At 37.0% G+C, this 20846-nt stretch overlaps 1 long non-coding RNA gene across 1 annotated transcript in view; it reads right to left on the bottom strand.

Moving 5' to 3' along the window:
* Positions 1-18666, bottom strand: part of LOC129482842 (uncharacterized) — a 70789-nt gene extending 52123 nt beyond the window's left edge. Inside the window, exon 1 of the long non-coding RNA XR_008657829.2 lies at positions 18579-18666. This is a non-coding gene — a long non-coding RNA (uncharacterized lncRNA). The remainder of the gene's footprint in view (positions 1-18578) is intronic.
* Positions 18667-20846: the final 2180 nt, after the last annotated feature.

Genomic DNA, 20846 nt, shown 5'->3' with positions numbered 1-20846 from the left:
GAGAGGCTGAGGCAGGAGAATCACTTGAACCTGGGAGGTGGAGGTTGCAGTGAGCCAAGACCGGACCATTACACTCCAGACTGGCAACAAGATCAAAACTCCATCTCAAAAAAAGAAAAGAAAAAAGAAGAAGAAGAATTTGCAATTTGCTCCTCCTCTCTCGATTTGAGTTCCAGCTGGAATTTGAAAAAAACTTATGGGTTCATAGGTTTGTTCGTGCTAAAATGAATTTTAGGCACCATCTCATCCCATCCCTACGTCTTACAGATCTAGAAGCACTTGGGAAAAGTTTGGCAAATGCATAGTCTATAGCAGTTACCAGTGTAACTAGATGGTTCTGGGCCACATCAGCATGGGAAGGTCAATGAAATCACATCAACCTTAGCACCCAAATATTCCAGGAATTGGGCCCTTCTTAAGGTCTTCTGTACTTCCAGGAAGTCTAAAGAGGAAACCTCATGTGTGCTCAGAAATAAGCCCTGGCCTCTTTGTCCCTGGCCTCTTCCTCAAAGAACCCCTCACCAAGTCCCTGGTCTGGGTCCCTCTCTGAGAATAGTCCACCCTGAGTACCACTATCCTCTGTGGTCAGCTCTAGAGCTCCAAGGCTGAGGACACTAGTCCTCCTACAGGGGGTGGAAGAGATAAGGAGTGGGAGGAAGGGAAGGGAGGTGGAGAAGGAAAGGTATTGAAAAGCATAGCAAGAAAACAACCTTCCTCCAGCTTTCAAGCAGCACTTTTTTATTGGTGGGTCAGACATAACTTGGTGTTTTCGAATTTGGCTCTAAAATTAGGTCCAGATTTCAAATTTGTCCCTGCTACTTAGCATCTTTTTGATTTTTAGCAATCTAGAAAACCTTTCTGAACTTGAATTTTTACTTTTTCCCTTCTTTAATAAAATGGAAATGATAATTCTGTCCTCATAAAATTATTGTTAGAATTAAATGGAATACTGTATTGTTATACCAGTGGCTGAGCAGAGTGCCAGAAGTTAGTAAGCACTCAACAAATGATATGGATATTATTATTTTCATCTCCATTGTTCTCATCACTACCAGTTTAATTGTTCGTTGACATAGCTCCTTCAGCTTCTGCTCCTAACCCCTGCTCTCAATTGTTCTCAATGGGAGTAACTCAGGCCAGCTGGAAGAAACCAATGCCTCCCCAACCTCTTTGTTTCCTACCACCATTTCCAGATACCTGTACATAAAACTTCTTTTTTTCTCCATTTCTTCACAAGACAGTTTGGGTACCAACTGGTACAAAGAGTTCCTTACAAAGTCATCTTTAATTCCATTAGAGGGTCAGCTAGGACATCCCAGCTGCTTTACTAGCAAAGTCCATCTGTCCTTCTGAAATAATGGCAGATGTAATTGCCACTTCTCATTACAGGAAAAAAACAAATACACATCTTGGTAGCTTGATTTCCCCCAAAGGAGCTCTTGCTTTTCCAGTAATAGAGTTCTAGCTAGACACATGGTTGGCCAAAGACAATCCTTCCCACCTTCAACCATGCAGATGAGAGCACTACCCCAGAACTGAGCGGAGCAAGATGATGAAAAGAACCCCAAGCCAAAATAACTTCAATTATCCACCCAGTAACTCTGATAGGTCTGGACTGTTTCAGCAACTATATTTAGACATCTGTGTTCACCCTATAGCCTAAATACCAGGTGGTGTCGTTTCTAAACACTGCAAAGAGAAAGTTTTGTTTAGACATCAATGCAACCCCAAAGACAATATTAAATTAAAATATTAATACTGGTCATATGCCCGCAAAGCAGCTGAGAAAGCAAACATCCTTTCATTCCCAACATAGAAGCCTCAAAGTTGGTATTGGAAAAGATTTCAAAGTTTCTAACACAGACAAATATTAAACATTCATGGTCACTGTTATGAACTGAATGCTTGTATCCCTCCAAAATTCATATGTTGAAACCCTAACTCTCAATTTGATGGCATTAGGAGGTGAGGGCAGAGCTACTATGATGGGAGTAATGCCCTTATAAGAAGAGAAGGAGACATCAGTTTCCTCTCTCTGCCATGTAAAAATGCAACAAGAAGACAGCCTTCTGCAAACCAGGAAGAGGGCTCTCATTAAGAACCAAATCTGTTGGCACCTTGACCTAGCACTTCATAGCCTCCAGAACTATGAGAAATTAATGTCTGTTGTTTAAGCCAAACAGTCTATGTATTTTGTTATAGCAGCATGAGCTGACTAATATAGTCATCCTTAGCATTTAAACCTTCTATTAACTGAAGAAAGAAAAACGAACTCAAGGCAGAGAAACTTTATGCCTTATATAGATGGCAACTTTAAAAAGCAGTTGTTTAAGTTACATTTCATTTGCAAATGGATATATTCTAATTCACTCTCTGAGCAAATTATGGGTCTTCATATCAGATAAAGAAGCTCTATTTGGAAAGAGGTAGAGAAAGTGCCCCAAAACTTATTGGCCTCGTAGTCCCAACCACAGGGAAGAGAATTTATTAGCTCAGCTTTGGGGCAAGATTAGACAGCCCCAGCTCAGTTCAGGTCACTTCCAATCTGATTTCCTAAGAAAGCTCACAGTATGCTAAGAACCTAGTCACACATCCAAGCCAATTTTAGGATTAGCCTAGACCTGTAGTCCAGACTGATAGCCTCGATTTTATATTTTTGATGATATAGACAGTCAAATATACATAATTAACTATATTTTTATATTATATTATATAACTTAATTATGTATATTTGACTATGTACATTTTATGAAATCAGAATCCACGGATTGTCCCCATAATGATTGTCCCTCCAGGGAATAAGTTTTAAGATTCAGATTAATCCATTTGGGGCAGCTAAAAACTCTCAACACCCTATTCTTTCACTCTACCCATGCTGGAATAAGACCAACTTCAAGATTCAGGACACATGGCTCCATGTAACCACAGATCCCATGCCAAGGGAGAGTAGGCAAAAATAGACACAGGTGGATATGTATGACTTCTTTCCATGAGCTTCCAGGCCTCCAAGGGACAAAATTCTTGATTTGGTGCCAAATTGTTCTATTTGTCTTATTAGAAAAAATTACTCAGTAAGGTGATATACCCCAGGAGGACAGAACTGTTCTCACATTATCCAAATAATTATTTAAGTCTATACATTTTCACTGAGGATTTTAATGATGAAATTATTAAGACGTTGTATGAGGTGAGCTGTCTCAGAAAAATTTGCTGCCTATTAATGGCCTTCCCATGCATTATTTTTGCTCTCATGTTTTCTAAATCTAAAAGCTTCTCCCACAATTCCTTAGATCATGGCTTATGTTTGGTAATATTGTGAGATACATCTAATCTCCTATTAACATTTGTATAAAGTGCCTTTCCTATCTCTCCATGACATTGTGCTACCCTCTTTGAAGACATCAGCTCTGTGATAGGTGGCATTTGATATTGTGACTAACCTGAAGTCTACTGTGCGAAGGGTAATAATACAATACTAACAGTTATTATACACTTATAATGTGCCAGGCACCTTCTAAGCCTATTTTGTTTTATAATTCAGTGTATAATATATGTTAATTTTCATAACATCAAGGAATAGATAACTTCTTCATTTCCATTCTACGAACAAGGAAACTGAAATTAAACAACTCCGCCAGCGGCATGCCACTAATAAGTGGCAGGTCCAACATCCAAATCCAGAGATGATCCAGCATTATGATGCAAAATATACCAGTGGTGCTATTCTCACTTAACAGAGACTATTTGGAAAGAAGTAATAAAAGGATATAAACTGAACACAGTTACAGAATCACAGACTCCTAAGGCCAAAAGGAACTTCAATATCCTCTAGTTTTTCTCGCCCAAAATATCAATCCCAGAAATTAACTGGTTACTTATTAAAAGTAGACAGCCAGGAAAAAGGAGAACTGAATATCTCAAAACAAATAGTCCAAATGAACAAACAAACTCTGAACAGAGCCATTTTTAGAAGGAGGAGAGAGAACCTTAAGGCATTTATGAATAAAAAGCAGACTTCTTTAGAAGGAGTCGCCATACTGGCTCACTACAACTGTGCCTCCCGGGTTCAACCGATTCTCCTGCTGGGATCACAGGAACGCGCCACTACGACCGGCTACTTTTTGTATTTTTAGTAGAGACGGGGTTTCACCATGTTGGTCAGGCTGGTCTCAAACTCCTGACCTCGTGATCCGCCTCCCTCGGCCTCCCAAAGTGCTGGGATTACAGGCGTGAGCACGCGCCTGACCACAAAAGACAGACTTCTAAAGTAGAAGTCCAGCTTGGCCAGATAATAGACTCACTAGCATGTAAACTGCTGGAAGCTAGTATAGGAGGTCAGGAAGGAATGATAAGGTTAGGGGATCCGAAGCCCAGAGAGGGTTTTTGTTTGGTTCTTTGGCAGCACTTAACTCTAGGAAGTGATGGGGAAATTCTAATTTCTGAGAATGTTTTTCACAAGGATGACAGAGATTAGAGCTTCCAGTGAAGAAAATATTGCTGCAATCAAAGAAAGCAAAGTGCAATAAAGCCCTCAGGCCAGATGGAATTTATCTAAGTATTCTGGAGAAAATAAGGTGTGAAACAGCAGAGACTGATGAGGACATATACTATGACCACTAAAATAACAGCTGTTCCTGAAGATTGTCCAATTTTTAACACAGTAACTATTTTTTTTTTTTTTTTTTTTAAGGAAACCAAGAGAAATCCCAAGAATTCAGACAAATGAACTTTGTCTTGGTGCTCGGATACTGGTTGGGGGAAAAATGTCTGATGATGGTGCCAAGTAGAATCTGGGAATTGAAACTTGACAGGCCCCCATCAACTCTGCAGGAATGGAAATTTTTACCTCTCCAAGCTTAAAATTGATAATAAGTAATACAGAGATACACCATGCACTTGCCCTTTTAAAAAGTTTGAAAATGAAGAAACAAATGCTTTCTTGGATCTGAAACTAGGTAGAGAAATTAGAATCATGTATAGTGCATGCTTAGGCCAAAGAGAAGAGATTAGCTATAGCATGCCTGGAATCTGGTGTTGGAATGAAATGTAATTTCACCTGCATTTTTTAAATAATTAGGGAGTATATGTGAGTCACAAGCAATTGACTCTCACATGATTGACACTCTGTGGGAGCAAGCAGTGAAAAAGAAATGATAATCCTATGATAATCATCACTAGCATTTATTGAATGCTTACTACGTGGCAGGCACACTGCTTAGTGTTTGACATCCATTATCTCAATTATTCTCAGTCTGTGAGTGATGGTATAAACTACTTCAGAAACATCTGCTATTTCAGAAAGAAAATGCTCTAAGGTGTAGGGCAGATTATCAGCCAGGGTCACAGTTGAGATGAGTTCCAAAGAAAGCTTATCTAAAATATTCTGATGAAAATGTGGCTTCCATTTAAAACCTAATGGGGGCCAAGAGAGTTGTAAAGGAAACTTGAGGATACAATCTATTCTCTGCCCCTCAATCCCTGAGCCAGTCAGGGACACTTATTTTCTACTAAACCTAAAAATAGTCGTGCTAACATTGGTTTCAGACTCTGTCAGAATCACCAGCTCTGAGACTACAGAGTTCTTCTCACTCTTTCCTATTTCCTGGTCCTTAAACCCACTTCCTTACCTTGCTTCTGTGCCTTGCTAATTATAACTGCTTTTTGTTTGTTTGTTTCCTGATTCCTGTGGCTCGATCTGTGTTCCCAGGGCCGTCATCTGTGGTACCCACCTGGGATTTTAGACTCATGTGGGTCTAAAGCTTTGGCTTAAGTTTAGTCTGAAACTCTCCTAGGCTTTGGTCCACAACCTCCTGCCACCCAACATGGTGCTGACAGGGAGGACAATCTGTAGCCCATAAAGATTAGAGCTATGCTATTAATCAATGATCTTTCCCAACCGAAATACTTAGTTCAGGGCTCTTCGCACAACGCTCAAAGTACTTTCTGTTCAATAAAGGCTTGTTGACTGTATTTACAACACATGCTGTACTATGAACTGCATACCAAAGTCCAAATTACAACATATAACCCCTATGACAAGAACGACTAAAAAAATAAAACCACAGCCTTGGAGGGATGCCAGATGATGCTGGACCCATGAAAAACTCCAGAGAGGAAACAAAAGGTACTGAACAGAAATGGAGTGCACACACCATAACCTTGTTCTCTCATCTTTTGTGAACTGTGACGGGTCACCTTTGCAAAATTATAAGCCTTTTGAGAGTAGGGTACAATACAGCTTCAACGGCAGGGTGCCTACAGTCCCCGTCACTCCTCCTGCCACCAGGGAACTTGCAGGAAGGGAGCTTTCCTGTTAGCTTTCCTCCCAGCAAAGCACTGACCACAGCCTTGAATGCCACAAAGCCACATTGGGAAAAGTATGAAGTTTTGTCCTACCCACATTATATCTGGACAGATAGTTATTTAGCAAAGAATCATTCTGCATTTTATGTATTATAACGTTGGCTATACAGGATATCTCTTTCTCATCACCCCAGTCTGGTTCCTTCCCAGTCTACATCTGCCTCTTGCTCCTCAAAGAGCCTACTTTTCCTCTCGGTTTCTTTAAGCAATAGTTCTCCTTACTATGTGGTGTGATGGTTAATTTAATGTGTCTGGCTAGCCTGTAGCAACTAGTTACTCAAACACGAATCTAGGTACGGCCATAGAGATATTTCGTAGGTGAGTTTAATATCTATAATCATGGACTAACCTTTTAAAAAATCTATAATCAGTTGACTTTAGGTAAAGGACATTATCCTCAACAATGTAGATGAACCTCATTCAATCAGTTGAAAGGCTTAAGGGCAAAAATAAGTTTCCCTGAGGAAGAAATTCTGCCTGAAGATTGCAACATCAGCTCCTGCCTAAGAATTTTCAGCCTGCTGGCCTGCCCCGATCCTATAGATTTTGGACTTACCAGCTTCCAGAATTGCATACTGGAAGAAGTCTCTCTCCATACAGATGCATGCCTTGCTTAACAGAGACACATTCTGAGAAATGCATCCTAAGGCAACTTCATCATTGTGTGGACATCATACAGTATACTTACACAAACATAAATGGTATAGCCTGCTACACCCCTGGGCTATATGGTATAGTTTATTGCTTCCAGGCTACAGACCCGTAGAGCATGTTACTGTATGGAATACTGTAGGCAATTGTAACACGATGGTAAGAATCTGTGTATCTAAGCCTAGAAGAGCTACAGTAAAAATGTGGTATTAAAAGACAAAAAAAAATTGCACGCCTGTAAAGGGCATCTACCATGAATGGAGCTTACAGAATGAGAAGTTACTTTGGGTGATTCAGTGAGTGAGTAGTGACTGAATGTGAAGGCCGAGGATGTTAGTCTATACTACTGTAGACTTTATCAACACTGTACACCAAGCTACACTCAATTTATTTTTTTAATTCTTTCTTCAACAATAAATTAATCTTCGCTTACTGTAATCTTTTTATTTATAAGCTTTGTTTTTAACTTTTTGGCTATTTTGTAGGAACACTTAGCTTAAAACATAAACACATTGTGCAGCTGTACAAAAATACTTTCTTTATATCCTTATTCTAGGAGCCATTTTCTATTTTTAATTTTTTTCTTTATTTTTTAAACGTTTTTGTTAAAAACTAAGACACAAACATACACATTAGCCTAGGTCTACACAGAGTCAGGATTATCAAGGTGTCACTAGACAACAGGAATTTTTCAGCTGCATTTTAACTTATGCGACTACTGTCATATAAGCGGGCCATCACTGACCAAAAACATGTTCATACAGCACATTAAAGTCTATTCATTTGCTATCTTGGGGGTAAATTAATGTCGCTGCTGGAACCCTGAAAATTTTCAAGCGAGGGAACTTGGAGAAATACAAATATATTTTTATATATTTTATACATAAAATATATAATAATTATACTTTTATCATTATATCATATATATTTATATTTTTATAAATAAAATAAATACATATATATTCATATGTTTATAAATAAAATAAATACATATTATATATTTATATTTTTATAAATAAAATACATACATATTATATATTTATATTTTTATAAATAAAATAAATATGTTATATATTTATATTTTTATAAATAAAATAAATATATGTTATATATATTTATATTTTTATAAATAAAATAAATATATGTTATATATATTTATATTTTTATAAATAAAATAAATATATGTTATATATATTTATATTTTTATAAATAAAATAAATATATGTTATATATATTTATATTTTTATAAATAAAATAAATATATGTTATATATTTATATTTTCATAAATAAAATAAATATATGTTATATATATTTATATTTTTATAAATAAAATATATGTTATATATTTATATTTTTATAAATTAAATATATGTTATATATATTTATATTTTCATAAATTAAATATATGTTATATATTTATATTTTCATAAATTAAATATATGTTATATATTTATATTTTCATAAATTAAATATATGTTATATATTTATATTTTCATAAATTAAATATATGTTATATATTTATATTTTCATAAATTAAATATATGTTATATATTTATATTTTCATAAATTAAATATATGTTATATATTTATATTTTTATAAATTAAATATGTTATATATATTTATATTTTTATAAATTAAATATATGTTATATATATTTATATTTTTATAAATTAAATATACGTTATATATTTATATTTTTATAAATTAAATATACGTTATATATTTATATTTTTATAAATTAAATATATGTTATATATTTATATTTTTATAAATTAAATACATGTTATATATTTATATTTTTATAAATAAAATAAATATATGTTATGTATTTATATTTTTATAAATAAAATAAATATATATTTAGATTTTTATAAAGTAAATATGTTATGTATTTATATTTTTATAAATAAAATAAATATATATTATATATATTTATATATATATTTCAATTTTCTCACTTGTAAATTATCAGGATTCCAGCAGCAAAAATAATTTACCCTCCAGATTTCAAATGAATAGACTTTAATGACAGAACCATGGATAGAAGATTTGGCAGGATTAAGGAAACAAAAAAGGGCAGGTTAGGCACCAGAGACTAGCAACAGAGGGAAGTCATTACCCCTCTAGAGCTGAAGGGGTAAGGGGAAGAAAGAACTTTGCTGAAAGCTGGACCTTGGGCAGAGCCTCCTCACAGGACCTGTGGTCAGAGAGGGACACAGCTATCTCCAGACAGGTGGCACTGAAGCAGTGAGGGGGCAAGAAAGACTCTGATCTCCCTCTCCTCCTGCTCTCCAATTTCTTGTCCAGTAAGTCAGGCTTCAATTGGTAGAACCCAAACAGAAGTCGGCTAGGAAGAGAGCCTGGCAAGGCAGAGTAGAGGAAAGAATGGGTCTTCCAGGGAGCGGGGTGTGGGGAGGGGAGCCACTTTGGGAAGCTGAGATGGGAGGATCGCTTAAGCTAAGAAGTTGGACCAGCCTGAGCAACATGGCAAAACCCCATCTCTACACAAATATTTTATGAAATTAGCTGGGCATGGTGGCATGCCCATGCCCACACACCTGTAGTCCCAGCTACTCGGGAGGCTGAGGCGGGAGGATCGCTGGAGTCTGTGGAAGGTCGAGGTGCAGTGAGCTGTGACTACATCACTGCACTCCAGCCTGAGTGACAGAGACCCTGTCTCAGAAAAAAAAAAATATATATATATATATATATATCTAGCGTAGCGTGGTTCTCCCAAGACTCAAGCTACATATTCATACTGGTTTTCAACTTTCATAAAAGCCTCTGTTTGATTTCACTTCTTATCTACTAATTCACTATATCCAATTAATACCAAATTATGTCTTATCTAATATTATTTTCCCCGGCCCCAAGTCTTTCTTACGTATTATTTAGTTACACTGGCAATCACCCAGAATTTAGTTGTGCTCCCTTTATTCTCTATCACTTTTATCAATCATGTACCCCCAAGCTCAATTTTAATCAATTAATAGCGACACATACATCCATTTACATACAAAATATGGACAAATATGTGTTATAAAAGAATCTACATATGTTCAATAGGTTTGGGGCTAAATATTATTCTCTTTTATACCTATCAGATTGTATTCATTGTAATTCGATGTACATAAAATGTGTTCAGTAGCTTTCTTTTCCTTGTAAATTTTCATCTTTTTAAGATACAAAACAGTAGACTTATCACTGTCCTATTTATTATGATCAAAGAGAGAAAAGGACGTGTTATTCTGCTTAGAAAGGAGTTAACTATAGCAGACATATATGGAGTTATCTGTCCAGGACCTTCATCTGGGAAGTGCCTGTGTTCCTCACTCCATTTGTGCAGTTATCACAGAAGGTGTCCTATGACCACAGTTAATTGGCTCAGCAGTAGACATTAGACCTAAGATGACCTCATCACAATCCCTTCCCCAGACTTCATTTCCTAGCTAAAGCATATAAGTCCAGGCTGGGCACCTGATTCAAATGAAAAAAACTGGAATTCATCTTTGGGAATATTGCATCTAGAAGTGACAAGCATACTTTGGGTCTCTGAACTGTGATGTACAAAACTAAAAGGTCAACTATCAGTAACTGAATTTCCAGTCATGTAGAACAGAAAAGGGGGAAAAATAAGAGAAAGAAAAAAAAGTCAGTGTGTGTGTATGTGTATGTATGTGCGTGTGTGTGCAAGTAACAGAAGAAGTGGGAGCCATGTAGATTCCTAATGGTGCTGGAGTCTGTGTTCCTAATGGTATCTCAAGTCCAGCTACATTTCTACCTTTGAGTCTTCTAAATCTTCCACTTTGCTCAAATTAGTTTGAATTGGATTCTGTTATATATAAGCCAATGGGTTCTTATGAATAAAATTCCTACCATCTAAACTTATCAAATGCAAGGTTAAGCCTCAAAAAGTTCAGTGCGCTTGTCAGAAACATGTAGAAAGTAACTTATGAAAGAAAAATGAACTTATGAAAAGAAAAAAATCACACATTAATTTCTTGTCAATGAATCTGACTGGCTAATTTTCCATTTCTAGGATGTTGTCTTCAGTGGCAGGAAGGTTTAAACCCATCATTCCCATTAGAGTTTACACTAGGAGCAATAATGAAACTTAAATGATTCTAAAACATGAAATCTGAGTGGAGTCAAGAACAGAATTATATTGAATCTTCATTTTAAAAGCTACGTGAGCCATATTTATTCTTTTAAAATGGAGCAAATATGTTCTGAAACCCAAAAAGAGGTGAGTTACTTAAGCAAGCCCAACATGACTGGGCCAGTAGTATCATTTCAGATGCTCATAGCCATCATAGGGACATAGAAGACACTCCAAAGTGACTTCTATCAATCCTAGTTTCCATTTCTCTCCTGAGCTTTCTACACTCTCTTTGTAGACTTTTGACTTTGGCTTGTGGAGCCAGACTGCTGGGTTTCTAATCTCCAGTCTGCCACTTACTATCTATGGGACCATGAGTGAATTACTTAGCATCTCTGTGCCTCGGTTTCTAGGTCTGTAAAATAATATGAAAACGGGGCCCCCACAAGTGGTAGCTGAGAATAGTAAATGAGTTGATGGATTTAAAGGAATTGGAACAAAACCTGACAGATAATGGGCACTCGATAATGTTGGCTCTTATTATTAAGAGGCCATGAATCCCTTAATTTTTTAGCTTCAAATAAAGCACTCACACAGACACAAACTTGCTGGTTATTTAAATAAGAAACGAAACATAAATCAACAGAGTAAATTTTAATTAAATCAGTTAATGGCATACGGATCAGTTGGGAAATGAGTTTACTTCAGAAATTATTTCTAGGAGTGTTCCTCATAAAACAATATGACCACATTAGATATATAGTTAAGGGAAACATTAAAAATATATAATGTGTAACCTTTCAATTTTCACTTAACAGCTGCCTTTATATTATTATTATTCAAAGTGATTTTTAGGTTAAGGGGACTTACGAATGATTTTCTCAAAAAAATCGATACCAGTTTGATCAGTCTTGGGGATACTGGGTCATAGCAACTACCAGTACTCAGACATTGGGGAATTGTTCAGGGAAAAGGCAGCAGCTTTGAAGTATCCTCAAGAATAAGAAGGGCATGTCGAAACAATTAATCATAAACAAGTCATTAAAATTAAAAGTGTATTCTTAAATAGTTTCTTGATTAAGAACAAATGCCTCATTAATCTGGAACATATTGACTTGAGAACACAAGTAAAGTCAAAGAGAGTAATAACTGACATGACATGGAACACAGCATGCTGTGTGTTCCCATCACAAAAGCTTTGGAGGAACAGATTCCACAGAAGGTCACTGGAGACAGTGAACTGAACAGAAAACCCAGCATCACCCAATGATGCAAAGGTAAATTTTTAAAAATCTAGATTACAGAGAACATTGGGTACCAGTAGCACTGACACTATTTCCATCTATAGATTCTGAGTTCATTTCATTTATTTCAGGCATGCAAATACGTCTAAACCCAAGATCTAAAAAATAAAAAATAAAGATATATCTAAAAGAAATAGGCATCTAATTTTAAAGAAACTTATTTTCCTCCCCCCAACTCCCACTTCCCAAGTGTTAGTTAAGTATGTGACTAGAAGTTAAAAACCAACACAAATAGCTTTGAAGAAAATTCTAGTATAATCATTAGATGATACTAGATTGGATATTCTTTGGATCACACTAAAGCTACATTTCTTAAAGGAGTATATATAGTGCCTAGTAAATAAAATAATAGATGTGAGATGTGCATAAAAATCACACACGTAATTTTTAAAAACAGATCAGACATTAAATGCCCATAGGAGGATGACTGCAGTTTTTAAAGATTAAAGCCGGTTTTGGAATAGTCGTCAAAATATGTCTCATATTCTGAAAGGCTTCATAATTTCATCTTCTAGAAGGTAAGCTTCATGAGGAAAGGAACTTTTTCCCATCTTGACCACTACTATATCCTCAGAACAGTGCTTAGGACATAATAGATACTCCATATGTATTTAATGAATAAGTAATTTCAACAGTGGCTGAAATTATAACCTGGATATATCTGTTGTGATTGTAGTTTTAACAATTGGCCTCAGGACTTTTTCTTGCAGTTGGCCCCTTATCCATGCCCCCTCACACCTTCCCTGTACTCAGCATGACTTCCTCAGAGATGTCTGCTTATAATGAAGAGAAAGAAAATCTCCATGAAAGATTATAGATGATTGGGATGAATATTATGTGCAAAGAATTTCCCAAATTCCATTATCTAAAGTACGGCACAAAAAGTTACCATCATCTTTCCGATACTAGAATAAATTCTTCTAAAGACAAAATTTAACATAATTTATAGAGTCAGATTCTAGATATGACTATATTATTTTTACTTAAATAACATACTCATTTCAAACTTCAAGACAAGGAAAAGAGAATTTTTTTTTCTAGAAAGAAGAAAGCAGCATAATGAGAAAGAAGGGAAAGTAGAGTTCTACCACTCTAAGTAGCTATAGTCAGACTTTGTTTTCAGCAATGTTTAAACCTTATCACTCCCAAAGTTTTAATCTTGACAGCAGGATAGCAAAGGAAATATTGGAACATAACCAGGACTAGAACATTTCTTATTTATTAGATCTACACCCAGCTTGTGCTGGAATACAAATTACCATAGCCCCTGCTCATGGAAACAAATAATCCAGTTAGAGGTACAAGGCTAGCAAACAAGAAACATAACTATATACTGCCTCTAGTTAGAGGTACAAGGCTAGCAAACAAACGTAACTATATACTGCCTCCAGTTAGAGGCACAAGGCTAGCAAACAAGACACATAACTATATACTGCCTTATATTCACTCAGGTACTAAATTGTGTGGAACAATTCCTAAATGTTACACAGCCTGGAGATGAGAGGTAATTCCAGCATCTAGCACAGTGTCCAGCACATATTAGACATGCAATAAATACTTGATAAGTAAATGAAAGCTTGAATGAGAGCATGAATAAATAAGTGCTTTTAGAAGAGGTGAATCTTGTTTAGAATCCTGGAGAACGATGCTAAGCACTTGACTTATATCTTCCACAAATGACATTTCAGTGTTTCCTACCTCTCTGTCTTCTCCCACATGATAAAAACTGTCTATCAACCTTGTGCAGAAAACAAAAGAGAAGCAAGAAAATCCAATTGTTTTCTTTTTTTTTTTTTTTTTTTGAGTCTGAGTCTCGCTCTGTAGCCCAGGCTGGAGTGCAGTGGCGCGATCTCAGCTCACTGCAAGCTCCGAGAAAACCCAACTGTTTTCTTAATAATATTGGTAGTCTTGGAGACTTGACCCAAAAAAATTATTCAATAGGGCTGATTGTCCATAGGTCTATAGTTTATAATTAAATCTATTTACAATAGGAATACTACATCATAATGCAACCAGTAACGAGCTCATCAGAGTTAAATACTTGCTAGAATTCTTATTATAAATCCCTGGTGCAAACTCTTTTTTGCCTTTAATTCTTTTGAAGGGATCCCAGGTTTCAAAGTCCATATCCCTTTATGGTTATAAATCCCCAGCATTTGAGTTCCAAAACCCATAATGGGCTAAAAATTCAAACCTGTTTGGGCTAGGTGCGGTGGCTTATGCCTGTAATCCCAGCACTTTGGGAGGCCGAGGTGGGCAGATCACCTGAGGTCAGGAGTTCGAGACCAGCCTGACCAACATGGTGAAACCCCATCTCCACTAAAAATACAAATAAAAATTATCTAGGCATGGTGGTGCACACCTGTAATCCTAACTACTCGGGAGGCTGAGGCACAAGATTTGCTTGAACCTGGGAGGCAGAGGTTGCAGTGAGCCGAAATCATGCCACTGCACTCCACCCTGGGTGACAGAGTGAGACTCTGTCTCAAAAACAAAAACAAAAACAAAAACCTGTCTGAAGTGTTGGCAGAAAATTTAAATTGTTCTTCATACTTCTGAAAGTAGGGGAGAAAAAGAATTAGGTCTCAGCAACATCTATATCTTGAAAATAGCCTCAACATGTAACATCAGGAGCAAGCAAAAGAAGAATTTGATCTACAAAACCTGGTTTTGGTAATCCATTCAAGTCAGCATTTTAATGGGGCTATTTACATTTTCCAAAATGCTTGTCCACTTCTGGCCATGCTTCACTAATACCCAAGTCACCAAGCAGACAGCACTATTTAACCAACAACTGGGGCCCTCTGGTAACCAGTGTCCCTGTACCAGTAACACATGCTGCCAAGGTTCTAGGGCTTCAGTGATGATAATAAAAATTAAGAAAAAATTGAGCATCCCAGAGCAACACAGATAGTTTTATGAGGGAGACACAGGGCTAGTTTAATAAGATGGAACTTATTAAATTCCAGGATGTAAAAACCCTGGATCCTACATTTCAAATTGTTTCTCAGTATTGACTGTTATCCAGCATGCATCAAGCATTTAAAGGGTGAGATGTGATTACCTTCTTTCTCAAAATGCAGAAAAGCCTTTGTTAAGAAAATCATTTCTACGACATTCTTGGTAATAGTAAGAAATTTAAGGTGACTGTGCTTGTAGCCACTTCTGTCTAAACAACCATGTTGTGTGAAAGGTGATCCATCCCATTTCCTGGCCACAGCTGACTGGATGTGGAGAAAACAATGACCCACCAAATGGCTCATCCACAGATAAGACAGCAATCTGTGACTCCTGTGGCCTAGCCAATCAGATTCTCCCTCTTAGGAATCAGTTCTAAGAGATTCAAAGGGCTATGTCCGATGAACTGTTTTCCTTTCATGAAAGGAAAGTTTGAGGCTGAAGCCATGAAAAAATCAGGATAGGTGCAGCCATCTGGGCTCTGTGAATAATGAATGAATAAGCAGAAGCAGCCAGTTGGGATAGACAGAGTACTAGAAAAAAAGCAGATTAAGGGGAAACATCCAAGACCAGACACAGTGGCTCACACCTGTAATCCCAAACCTTTGGGAGGCCAAAGCAGGCAGACCATTTGAGCCCAGGAGGTGGAGACCAGCCTGGGCAACATGGCAAAACCCAATCTCTACTAAAAATACCAAAAAATTAGCTGGGCATGGTAGCCAGGGCCTGTAGTCCCAGCTACTCAGGAGGCTAAAGTAGAAGGATCACCTGAGCCTGGGAAGTTGAGGCTGCAGTGAGCTGTGATCCCAACTGTATTCCAGCCTGAGCAAAAGATCAAGAGCGTGTCTTAAAACAAAACAAAACAAAGCAAAAATTAGAAAAACATAGCCCTTGAAAGAGACATCTTGAGAGATGAGTCAGTTTTGAGAGAAGGGCTGATTCAGTTCTGTAGGTTTGGTGTTCAGTTTGATCTGGATTCCTGTGAGACCTCGTTCTCTCACTTAAATTAAACTACTTTGAGCTGGCCTATCTTCCTTGTGACTTAAAAAGCCCAATTCAAACACTTCTCTTTCAGTAATACATTCTTTTTTTCCACTAGAATTTGTTAGTATTGTCTTTCCCGAGCTTTGGATAACATAAACATTGGCTTAAAAGTCATTTTTAAAAATCATTTTAGCCATTTGGTGACCCTAAGAGAGTCCACATATTTTTATAGGGTTTCACAGAAATTCCAAGACAAAGGATTAATGTATTGTTTCTGTGAGTTTCTATTCAATTCAAATTTTATAATTCAAAAATTTTACATTGTTATCAACCAAACTAAGAATTATAAGAATGCTATCTATAATTCTGAAGAGAATGTTTTGGGCTAACGACTGAAACATTTATTGAAAAGAAATTTTTATCGGTCTTATAGGGCTTTTGTGTGAATTTAGCAAATTTAGCATGTATATAAGGCACAAGTACCATTGGAAAAGTTCTAAAAAGAATTAGTTATGTAGTTATTTCGTATCCACAATGCAAGGGCAAGGTTGAACAGAACTTTTCTCCATATAGTCGCTCAAACTGCCCAGTGATTTTCTTTCTTTCTTTTTTCTTTTTTGGTGCTTTGTTGAAATGGCTTAAGGGCTCCACTGACTGAAAGTTAACCCCCAGTATGCACTGGCTGCTGAGTGTTTTTTGTTTTACTCACCAAAACTCACGGTACTTGAGTACCGTGTTTAATTTCCACACCACAGTAATGTGAATGATCTAGGTAATCTCACATAATGGTTTGCTATAGGACACCCAAACCTTCATCCCAGGAATACTTGGAATGAGACCAAACAAGATGAGTCACTTGTGGTGAAGCCACACTAACCGTGCTGCCAGGGCCTTACTGTACTTTGCTTCTGGAAGGCCTCATTAAGCAAAGGTGCCAAGTTACATGCTTGATGAGGAGATAGATTCTTGAGTCCTTCCTTACAACCAGAGTATCTGGGTAAGAACCAAAGACCTCTGAGTGGAACCTATCGAAAGTCATGCATAAGAGAGCCACAGGGTAAGAAGAAGTGAAATTTGAAGTGGCCTTTCAGTGACCTCATCACCTATAAGAAAGAAAATTCTAGTAGTTCTGTTCTTGGAATACTTATTCTGTTAAGATTTAGCAAAACAGTTTGACCAATAGATTGTTAAGGTTTCCTGCTGTTTCTCAAGCCATAAGACTGCAAAGAAACTCTCCTAAGGTCAGATGTGTTGAGGTATTTATGCTACAGTCAAAAAGGTTGCTTATGCCTTGCTTAATATATGCATAGACAGATCCCAAATTACATCTATAATTTTCCATACAACAAATCAAATTTGGCCCATAAATAAAGATGTCAACTTATGAAAGTTACAAAAGAAATTTGTAAAGTTTTAGAACTACTAAAATTATTGGATCTGGAAAACCAAATCTAATTCCACACTGAGAATACTGGATGTACCACGTGTTTCTGGCTTCATGTGTCACTGAAAACAAAGAAAGGAGGTTTTTAAAATTATGTTCCCTGTCGTAAATATTTGCAGATTGACATGATTTCTCTTTCTAGTTATTTCTTTCCAGGTAATGGATGAAACACTATCTTTTTCCTTCTTTATTCATGAAACTCCAATGTCATCAAGCCTCAGTTTGTGACTGGAATGAAGGCACATTAATATATGCCCACAAAGTTACAGACTTCTTTCTGCTCCCTGCTTCTAGAAAACCTTAGGATTGGAAGAGTTTCTCCCACCACCCAAGAAATTCTGGCACTTTCCAGAGAATGACTTTACCGGTGAAGAGACAGCTGGTTGTGCTGGTATGAATACGTCTGGTTTTTTGCCATGGTTCATGGGACATAAGGGGTCTAAGTCCACTGATCATGAAGAATATTACCGGCCGGATGTGGTGGCTCACGCCTGTAATCCCAGCACTTTTGGAGGCCGAGAGGGGTGGATCACGAGGTCAGAAGATCGAGGCCATCCTGGCCAACATGGTGAAACCCCGTCTCTACTAAAAATTAAAAAATTAGCCGGGCATGGTGGTGCATACCTGTAATCCCAGCGACTCAGGAGGCTGAGGCTGGAGAATCACTCGAGCTTGGGAGGCGGAGCTTGCAGTGAGCCGAGATCATGCCACTGCATGCCAGCCTGGGGACAGAGCAAGATGCTGTCTCAAAAAAAAAAAAAAAAAAGTATTACCTCATCCAGGACAGCTCCTGGTGCCCCCAGTGCTACACAGCAATGTGGCACCATCATGGCACTGTCTTTCCTTCAATATTCCTTGCTGTGCACATGCTGGATTCCATCCAGAAATCAGAAAAAATATGTCTAGCTCCTGAATTCACAGGACTCGGAACTATTCATTCACCCCTTCCAGGAAGTCAATACCATATTATCCTCTGCATTTCCTACATTCTCATCTCTCAGAGCCCTATCGGGCCTTCAGATATAAAATGTTCCCTTTCTTCTGTCTTCTTCCTTTTCCAAATGTAAATCAAGCATGCAAATATATGCCTGGGAGAATTGCCGAATCCATAAAGCTGTTCTCAGTTTAGGCTAAGCGGAGATCACAGTCTATATCTACATTTGCTCTGTTGGAACATGAGATTACAATAGTTAATAAAGATGAGATACAGAGTAACCTTTACACCTTAGGCTTTTGTATTTTTCAGTAAGAAGAATGTCACAGTTCTTCCTAGCTTGCCAAAGAAATTGAATAAAAATGTACTGAACTAGGAGTAAAACTTTGTGCTGGCTAGGTAAAATGACATGTGATATTGTTCACAGGAAATAATGGAAAACAGAAAGATTTTCCATCTTGTCAAGCAGATGGAATGGGCTTGGATAGAAATAAGAGAGGAAAACGATAGAATAAACACCAGTTGTGAACTCTGCTAAGAGAACTGGTAGGTTTTATATATTAAAGAGATGGGCTAAAGTGGTTTATAAGAAAATGTAATCTATTTTACTAGCGTAATTTTACATCATCTGGTATTATACATGGCATATAGAGTGCAAGAAATTTGAAAGTGGAAAAAGTGAGGTTTTCAATAGAAATGAGTTGGCTCATGATCCTGGATGCACTGCAAAATAGTGAGATGACTCGGGAGCAACTCAGGCCAAGGAGTGACCCACTTGAAGACTGGCAAAGTGGGAGCTGAGACAGAAGACAGGAAAGTAGATGCTTGAATGAAGGTCACAACAGTGATAAAGGAAAAGAAAAGGAAGAATATCTATTGAAAAATGATGACTCCATTGACAGAAAGAGAAAATTAATTTAGAAGACAATTTGTGTGCTCCGTAAATCTTCAATTGTCACAGCAAAGAGGAATGTTTTCTCTGTTCTTTTTTTTTATTATTTTTTGTGGGTACATACTAGGTGTATATATTTATGGGGTATGTGAGATATTTTGATATAGGCATACAGTGCATAATAATCACATCAGGGTAAATAGAGTATCCATCACCTAAGCATTTACCCTTTCTTTGTGTCACAGACAATCCAGTTATACTCTTCTAGTTATTTTCAAATGTACAATAAATTATTGGTGACTACAGGTACTTTGTTGTGCTATCAAACACTAGATCTTATTCATTCTATATAACTATATTTTTGTACCCATTACCCATCCCCATTTCCTTCCCTCGACCCCACCCTGACCTCTCTACCCTACCACCCTTCCCAGCCTCTGATAGCCATCATTATACTATTTCCATGATTTCCGTTGTTTTCATTTTTATCTCCCACAAATAAGTGAGAACATGCAAATTTTATCTTTGTGTGCCTGGCTTATTTCACTTTACATAATGTCTCCCAGTTCTATCTGTGGCATTGCAAATGACAGGATCTCATATTTTATGGCTGAATATTACTCCACTGTGTATATGCACTACATTTTCTTTGTCCATTTGTCTGTTGATGGACACTTAGATTATTTCCAAATCTTGGCTATTGTGAATAGTGCTGCAAAAACATAGGAGTGCAGATAGCTCTTTGATACACTCATTTCCTCTCTTTGGGTATATACAGAGCAGAGGGATTGCTGGATCCTATGGTAGCTCTATTATTAGTTTTTCTGAGGAAACTCCAAACTATTCTCCATAGTGGTTGTTCCAATTTACATTCCAACCAAAGGAGTACAAGGGATCCCTTTTCTACGCATTCTCATCAGCATTCATTATTGCCTGTCTTCTGGATAAAAGTCATCTCAACTGGAGTGAGATGGTATCTCACTGTAGTTTTGACTTTTATTTTTCTGATGATCAATGATGTTAATTAAGCATCTTTTCATATTCCTGTTTGCCATTTGTGTTTCTTCTTTAGAAAATGTCTCTTCTGATCCTTTGCATATTTTAAAATCAGATTATTACATTTATTCCTATTGAGTTGTTTGAACTCTTTATATGTTCTGGTCATTAAGCCCTTGTCAGATGGGTAGTTCGCAAATATTTTCTTCCCTTCTGTGG

The sequence above is a fragment of the Symphalangus syndactylus genome, chromosome 5 (genome assembly GCF_028878055.3).
Source record: "Symphalangus syndactylus isolate Jambi chromosome 5, NHGRI_mSymSyn1-v2.1_pri, whole genome shotgun sequence".
In the NCBI taxonomy this organism is placed as follows: Eukaryota; Metazoa; Chordata; class Mammalia; order Primates; family Hylobatidae; genus Symphalangus; species Symphalangus syndactylus.
This window is presented reverse-complemented; position numbering and strand designations above follow the sequence as displayed.